At 31.2% G+C, this 8,549-nt stretch overlaps 3 non-coding genes across 3 annotated transcripts; 2 read left to right on the top strand and 1 right to left on the bottom strand.

Moving 5' to 3' along the window:
- Positions 1-6,461: 6,461 nt before the first annotated feature.
- On the top strand, positions 6,462-6,577 carry LOC124922974. The gene has a single exon (XR_007098018.1). It is a non-coding gene; the product is annotated as a U5 spliceosomal RNA (small nuclear RNA).
- A 515-nt stretch (positions 6,578-7,092) lies between these two features.
- LOC124923023 lies at positions 7,093-7,195 on the bottom strand. Its single transcript, XR_007098064.1, has one exon. It is a non-coding gene; the product is annotated as a U6 spliceosomal RNA (small nuclear RNA).
- A 923-nt stretch (positions 7,196-8,118) lies between these two features.
- LOC124922961 lies at positions 8,119-8,233 on the top strand. Its single transcript, XR_007098005.1, has one exon. It is a non-coding gene; the product is annotated as a U5 spliceosomal RNA (small nuclear RNA).
- Positions 8,234-8,549: the final 316 nt, after the last annotated feature.

Genomic DNA, 8,549 nt, shown 5'->3' on the forward strand with positions numbered 1-8,549 from the left:
AAGATTCAAATCTCAAGAGTGACGTACTGTGACGGAAGAAACGTGTCTCGAAAAGATAAAAGAAGATCGGATCCGATCAGAAGCATGGGAGGAAAGCAATGATGCCTTGGTGATCCAATGCTGACGACCGGAAGCGGATGTTCAACACGTGTATCAATCTGAAAACCGGTCATGTTATCATCTGCTCAGAGTCACCTGCATGAATGCCAGGTGTTGAGGAAGTTGAAGCGTGCAAGAAATCCTCCTGCAGATAGGCGTGCTAATGATCAACCAATCTGCAAGAGAGAGAAGAAAGTAGCCGTTAGCTACTTTCAGCTATAAAAGGAAGATCAAACGTCTTCATTTAAAGCAGTTGTGAATACAAGAAATCGAGTAGTTGAAATTGTGAAAGTCATAAAGCATTCAATTCTAGAGAGATAAAGTTCTATATTCTAAAGTCGGTTTGCCTAAAACCGGAAGTTACTTGTGTGACATTGTATTGAGTTGTTGTATTACATCAAAGTGTGAGTTTGGTGTAACCGGCGAGTAGCGAAGTTGGGCTCGACCGGAAGTGTAAATTGTAACTCTAAAGAGTTAGTGGAGATCCTTCTCATAATCTGGGAAGAAGGGGTGACGTAGGAGAGTTTGCTCCGAACATCCATAAACAAATTTCCTTGTCTTGTGTTCTTTCATTTCGCTTTCATTTCCTGCTGTCTTACCATAAACCGCAAACCAATCATACTTCCAAAACCGGTCACTCACTCTCGTTAAACATCTTCCTCCTTAAACATCATCTAAAAGTCGCAAACGTTGCTTCAACTTGAAACAGACACTTCCGCCCTTGAATACCGGTTCAAGAGTCTGTGACAGGCTGTGCAGTGCTGAGAACGGTTTTAGTCTCGAACCGGACTATCACCAAGTTGTGTGTGTTGTTGTAAGCGGCCTCCCTTACTCAAAACCGGAATTCACCCCGGTCCTCCAAGGGCGTCCCCGATCCTAACAATGTGCCAATCTACTACATCATAAAAAGGATGACCGATTATGAGTTAAATGACTCTTCTGAGACGCATGGCGAGGGAGTTCAACCAGATGGTCAAGCCTAGGCATCTTGTTGTCAGAGATCTTGTTTTCAAGAAGACCTGAAAGTTGTAGGATCCTAGAGGGAAGTTCCAACAGCCATGGGAGGGACCTTTTGTCATCAAACATATCTTTTCAAGAGGAGTTGTGCGTTTCACTTCTCTCGATGGCGATGAATGCTCATCCCCTTTTAATCTTGATATGCTCAAGAAATATTATGTTTGAAATGGAGAAAATGTCGTGTGTTTGATTTATTTTTATTTTCTTTCTAAAAAAATTCTTCATTTCACGTTATGCCATGATTGTCAAAGATTTTCCCGAACAGAGTGAACACTTAAATCCCTTGTTTTTAGAAACTTGACCTTTGCAATCACGTTGAAAAGTTTTTTTAAATGCATTTGCAAAAATGCCCATAATATGAAAACTAGGGATCCAAAAACAATGCCATAGAATACTTGCTTAAATATAAATACAAAAAAAACAATGTTGTACTCATGATATGTATTTTCTGAAATAATACATATATTTCCCACCATGAATAAATTCATTCAAATAATCAACCAAATACTTTATTTTTATAATATTTTAAACATTTAACCCAAATGACATAAGTTAAGAAGGTTTGAAAGACAACCTCATAATCACCTCCGGAAATAGGGTCTTCCCAATTTGGATCTTCATTCTCGAAACCCCATGTTGCAAAATCTTCAATTCCAGTATCATCCAACTCAGCATTATCATTAATGTTGTAAGTTTCATAAAATTCTTCATTTACACTATCAACTGAAGTAAACATAATGGGTGACCTTTGACTACTTTCATCAAATAGATTCACTATGTGCTTGAGTGAGGGAGAAATCTCCTCCGACATGCCTATGGAATTCACCATCCTGTCAATGCAATCTATATGGATCATAACAAGAAAAATTTCACAAAGAGATGTAAGAGTAAAGGATAACAACACATTGTAATTGTTAGCATACCAATATCTAGTCAAGTTTGTCCTTTATACTAAACAACTTATATTTATTTTATATTTCATTTCAGGTCCTATAAAATGAGAATAGATTCCTAGGTTATAAACAAGAAATGAATAGTGTGGAAATCTATACTCTCCTCCCTACAAATTTCCCTTTTATATTTCCCATTGAAACAAAGTCATAATCACCATGAAATCAAAACCAACATACCTTTGGCGAAAGAAAGATCAATACTATCAAATTTCTTCACATTGAGGGACTCAAATGACTATTAAAGTGTTGATGAAGGCGATACCTGCAAATGCATTCACCCTTAGTTTTGAAATCATCATTTTGTGAAACAATTATTATTACTGAATACTAACCTTCTAGTCTGACTCTTTCTTAGAATTATTGGAGAATAAGATTAGGAGAAGTTATTTGAGAAAACCTACACCCACATGGATAAATGATTGTATCGTTAAATAATGTGGGCATTTTAAAACTATTCGTTCAAAATATAATCCTTCTGTTAAACAATCTACCTTGATACCCTAATAACATTATATGACAAAACATAATCTACTAATAGTGCTACAACAACTGTCCATCTGATCCAACAAACACAAGTTATATTTATCCATTGGTTAAAAACTAACTTTTTTAACAATACTATATAACCCCAGTTATGTTATAGGCCTTTCCATTGATATAATATAAGCATAATGGAAAAACATAATCTACTAATAGTGCGACAATAACTGTCCATCTGATCCAACAGACACAAGTTATATTTATCCATTGGTTAAAAACTAACTTTTTTAACAATACTATGTAACCCAGTTATGTTATAGGCCTTTCCATTGATATAATATAAGCACCAGTGGTAGAATAGTTTCCAAACACTCCATTCACTTTGGTGACTAGTACTCGTTTTTTGTACCCTGTATAAAACTGATTTTATAAATTTATACATATCAAACAAAAAAAATACTCAATAAAGACAAGAAAGTACATTAACAGGTGATAGAAAATTAAAGCAATCCAATTAGGAACAACCAAAGAATCATTGATCGGGCATAACGATTGGGGAATTCATAACACCCTTCCTAATAAAACCTATATTAAATGTCACCATAAACAAGTAAAATTACAAGGAATTCATCCACCTCTTCCTTTCTTGTGATTGTGATGATTCTCAATACCACTATACCAGAAAATACCAAATTCATATATATCCAAATTCGTCAAACATGTGCATACAACAAAGAATAAATCATTTCTTGTAGAGACAAACAATGTTAAGAGATCCTCGAAAAAGATATGTATTCTTAGACGCTAATCTAATACCAGGACTATTGTTTGCCGTCTGATTATAAACAACCTCTGTCTTAGTTTAATTGAAAGATTTGTATGATTTATAAGCAGATGCAGAATTCAAACACACGATAATGGATATTGTTTGAGCCCTAATTTATTGGGATTCAAATTAGTTCAAGTTGTATCCCTGTAGCTAAATCAGAATTATGTGACCACTTTCATCATCACACTATAATGCAGGCACGAATATTATTACACAAACAAACATATCAAGGGAAAACATATTATCACTTGGGAAATTAAAGGTTGCGAGCTAATCATCTGGATTTTATACAAACTATATACATGTGAGTGCGCTTGTAAGTTGTAATTTGTATGGAGAGTACAACAGCTCACTCATAAAGATGGTTCAACTAAATAAGTCAAATATATATTCTAATTCATCCTTAAAACAAAGAAGTATAACCATTTCTCACTCATAAAGATGGTTTAATCATCTAGTGTAGTGATAACAACCTAGCATCAAAATCCAACTGAAAATAACTGAGAAATCCAAAACACTATAACAAGGGGCAAATCTATTAGCCAGACATGAAAAATAAAACCAGTGACCTAAATAAATCGCATATAAACCTCGTTGCATCCTTAAAACAGATAAGTAGAATCATTTATCACTCAAAAGACTTCCAAGACCCGCAGATGAAGGAAAACCCTAATGGTCGGAGAAGAATGTAACAAACCTCGTGGGTGCGACAATCTGGCTGCGGAGAGTCAAGGGATGATAGTGCAGATGAAGGCAAGCCCTAATGGTTGAAGAAGAATGTAACTAACCTCGTGCGCACGACAATCTGGCAGCAGAGAGTAAAAGTATGATACCACGGAAATCTGGTTGTAGAGAGTAGAAGGATGATAGTCTGATTAACACAGACAGAAGGATTTTTTAGGTTAGAAAGAATTGGTCAGCTTAGAAAGAAAATGAGTTAGGCTTGATAATTAAAAACTGATTCTAGTTTTAAAATACATATATATAAATTAAAATTTTATTATTAAATATAATATAATGTTTAATTTATTTAATTTTGGTTTATATTAGTTTTTACTTTTAATTTAATTAATTTTAAATACTTAAATAAAAGACAAATGTTAATAAAAAAATTAATAATGTTATAAAAATTTTAAAATTTATGAATTAAATTTTAGTGTAAATAAAATTTTAAGTCAAATTTTATTTTAAAATAGTGAAATAAAATATTTATAAAGTTTAAAAATAAAACATAAAAATTATTAAGTTTATAATAGTTAAATTTCAAGGTTTTTAATAAAGTTTGTATATAAAAAAATAAATGTGGTTGTAAAGTATAAAGGTTGCCAAAAGTTTTTTACTCTTTTAATTTTTACCCACGCTTAATAAGCGTTGACATATAAAGGTGGCTAAAAGTGTGTTTTGTTGTAGTGCATTTTTGAGAAAATAAAGAATGGTCTATAAATATAATAGAATTATTCTATTATTACTCACGAATAATAGTGAAATCAACAGCGAAGAGTAAAAAGAGAATTATAACCAATTAAACATACTTTATGAGCAATGCTTTTAATAATTATCTTTGTAGTTATCTTTGTAGTTCCAGAATATTTCAGTTTATGTTCGAAGTGTCAATCTAAGCAAATAAATGGACTTATTCATCTTTTGAAAAAGACTTGTGACATCTGTTATGTCAATGACACTACTTCGTTTCGTTTTATCTAATCACTTTTTTTTTTGTGAAAGTTTCTTTTCTATTCGAAATATATATTCCAAAAAATGGTTTCTTAATTACAATATTGATTTAGACCCTCAATTCTCTTTTCTATAATCACTTTTAATACCTGTTCCGGAACGATAGGACAAACAATTATGTTATTACTAAACTTGTTGAAGAGATGAAATAGAACCAAGTTATATCTTTTTTAATGAGATGTTGAATCGAACTACGAATTAAATCAGTTTCTCGTAAACAAAGAGCACAATGCAAATAGTTTATGCAACTTCAACATCGATTGGTAAACGTGATTTAAAAAAAATCTATTAGATCGTGTTCTTTCTCTGCTTGTTTTTTGTTTTTGAACCGATGTGGGCCTTCTTTACATTCTTTCATAATTATTAATTATTAACCTGTCTTTTATGATAAAATAAATTAATGAAAATTATAATAATATTATATATTTAAATTTAACTTATTGTAAAACTAATAATTTTTAACTAATATTTAATTTTTTTTCAAGTATCTTATATAAGAGTTATAATATGATTTAATTGAGTTATACAAAGACCTTACTTTGCTGGTCTAGGATATGATTAAATTAAGTTATAAAATCTATATTTGTAAACACAACTATAATCTTATCAATCAAGTTTTGGAATATTTATATATTATTTTAATTTAGCAGAGTTTAAATTTTAAATTTTTCTTATTGACAAAAATTTAATTCATATTATTTATTAATGTATTGTTTGAATTATATTTTTTTTTTGTAATAAATAAAAGTATTTCACTCTTTATTTGGCATACTTCCTTTGAATGGTAATCCTTCAAAATTATTTTCGTTTAGATGCGCAGATTAATTTTTTACATCATAGTTAATTGTGTTCAAAATCAAATTCTTACATCCTAATTGTTCTATGCATGACAAGAGACCTTATCTTCTCTTGCCCCCGCTCTTAAGAAGTCATTTAGTTAGAGGAGCGAATAAAAAAGGGACAAAGGCCCTACTAACTAGAAGCCACAACATGTCTTCTATTTTTTTCATTTCAATAAGTTAGTTAGTTTGAGAAAAAAATCAAAATTAAAGTGTTTTTAGTGAAAATCAAATATTTAAAATAAAACTATTTTTATTGAAGCTAAACTAATAAATCATTGTAATAGTTTTGTTATTAACATTTATATATAAGTTTGATAAAATAATATACTTAAAAGTATCAAATTCTTGAAAATATTATTGAATTATCCTATTCTTTAAATAAAAGAAGAAAAAACCATTAGGCTCAATAATGAAAAAAAAAGTGTGATGTCCCACATTGTTAGATGAAGTGAAAATAAGGATCCGATATTATTATAAGAGGGGAGTTGGTGATTAGAAAAAATTAGGAAACAAAGCACTGAACACAAAGCGAACTATTATTTCACCTTTTACTAAAGAATCTCGTGTGTTCTTTACAATATGTGGCATACGCCTAATTATGTTTGGTCCTCTAATCAGAGGCACCCTACAATTGAGTTTACACTTTGAATTTTTCTTATCTACAAAAATTTAATTCATAATAATTATTAATGTATTATTTGAATTATACTTCAAAAAAATTGTAATAAATAAAAGTATTTCACTCTTTATCTGTCATACTCCCTTTTAATTGTAATCCTTCAAAATTATTTTCGTTTAGATGTGCAGCAGATTAATTTTTTACACCATAGTTAATTCTCTTCAAAAATAACTTCTTACATTCTAATTGTTCTATGCATGACAAGGGACCTTATCTTCTCTTGCCCCGCTCTCGAAAAGACTCATTCATTTAGTTAGAGGAGCGAATGAAAAAGGGACGAAGACCCTACTAACTAGGAGCCACAACATGTCTTTTATTTTTCCATCTTAATAAGTTAGTTAGTTTGAGGAAAAAAATCAACAAATATCATTGTGTGCAAACCGGTAAAGTACACAACATAAAACTACACTATTTTCCCTTCGGTCGTCGGCGTACGCTTCGGAGAGGAAAAAGGGTAAAAATAATTTGGACCATTTCTCGATTTGTGCGTGTCATTCTTGCGCAGGGGCCATGCTAATCTTCTCTGTATCGTTCAAATTTTATCGAATGTCCCCAAAGGGACATAACCATCTCTCATTTTTAAAAAGACTTCATTCTTAAGTTAGAGGAGCGATGTGGGATCAATTTTAGAAAATGAATGGACAACTGCTATTTTTTGTGATCGACTACTAGAGTGTTTTTCTAGGAATGCATGTGTTCTATATAGAGAATGAGGATATTTCAAAGTATGCCCTCAATTTATAGGGTTTTTTCTTTTGAGGGAATATTGATTTTATGAGAGAAAAAGAATGGGGAGCTACCCATTATGTCATGTTGATAAGGTGTCCAGGGGCAGAGCTAGGATTTAAAATCTAGTCGAGCTAAGTTATTTCCATAAAATTTACCCAGCTAGAATGATAATAATATGAAAAAAAATATACGTAGTTTACGGTCGTTAGGTCCCTTCATCGACCGAAGAAATCAATTGATACGATATTTCTCCCCGTCGTTATTTCCATTCGCGTGCAAACTGTTTTGAGTTACCCGGGCTGTACATAGACACTCCCTTGAAGGTGTCGATGCCTCTGTTAATCTAAGTAACATTATTCATAATGATTATAAGATAAGTTTATTAAATATCAAATACGAGTCATATACCTTGTTTGAAAGTACAAGTTATAACCACCATCATAATAATAACTTCAATCCAAATTAAAGCGTTTTTAGGGAAAATCAAATGTTAAAAATAAAACTCTTTTTATTGGAGCTATACTAATAAATCATTGTAATAGTTTGTTATTAATATTTGATAAAATAATATATAGTTAAAAGTATCAAATTCTTGAAAGTATTATTGAATTATCCTATTCTTTAAATAAAAGAAGAAAAAACACCATTAGCCTCAATAATGACAAAAAAGTGTGTTGTCCCACATTGTTAGATGGAGTGAAAATAGGGATTCTATATTATTATAAGAGGGGAGTCGGTGATTACAAAAAATTATGAAGCCAAACACTGAAGACAAAGCAAACTATTCTTTCTCCTTTTATTAAAGAATACCGTGTGTTCTTTGCAATACGTGGCATACGCCTATTTTTGTTAGGTCCTCTAATCGGAGGCACTCTACAATTGAGTTTAAACTTTGAATTTTTCTTATCTACGAAAATTTATTTCATATTATTTATTAATGTATTATTTGAATTATACTTAAAAAAGTTGTAATAAATAAAAGTATTTCACTCTTTGTCTGACAACATACTCCCTAATTGTTTTGCGCATGACTAAGGACCTTATCTTCTCTTGCACCCGCTCTCACGAAGACTCAATCATTTAGTTAGAGAAGTGTTATCCACAATGGTATTCTAACTGATTATAAATATATATGTAAGTGTTTTATCTTAGTTAGTCGATGTAGTATGTGTCTTAAGGAGGTGGAG

The sequence above is a fragment of the Impatiens glandulifera genome, chromosome 1 (assembly GCF_907164915.1).
Source record: "Impatiens glandulifera chromosome 1, dImpGla2.1, whole genome shotgun sequence".
Lineage (NCBI taxonomy): Eukaryota > Viridiplantae > Streptophyta > Magnoliopsida > Ericales > Balsaminaceae > Impatiens > Impatiens glandulifera.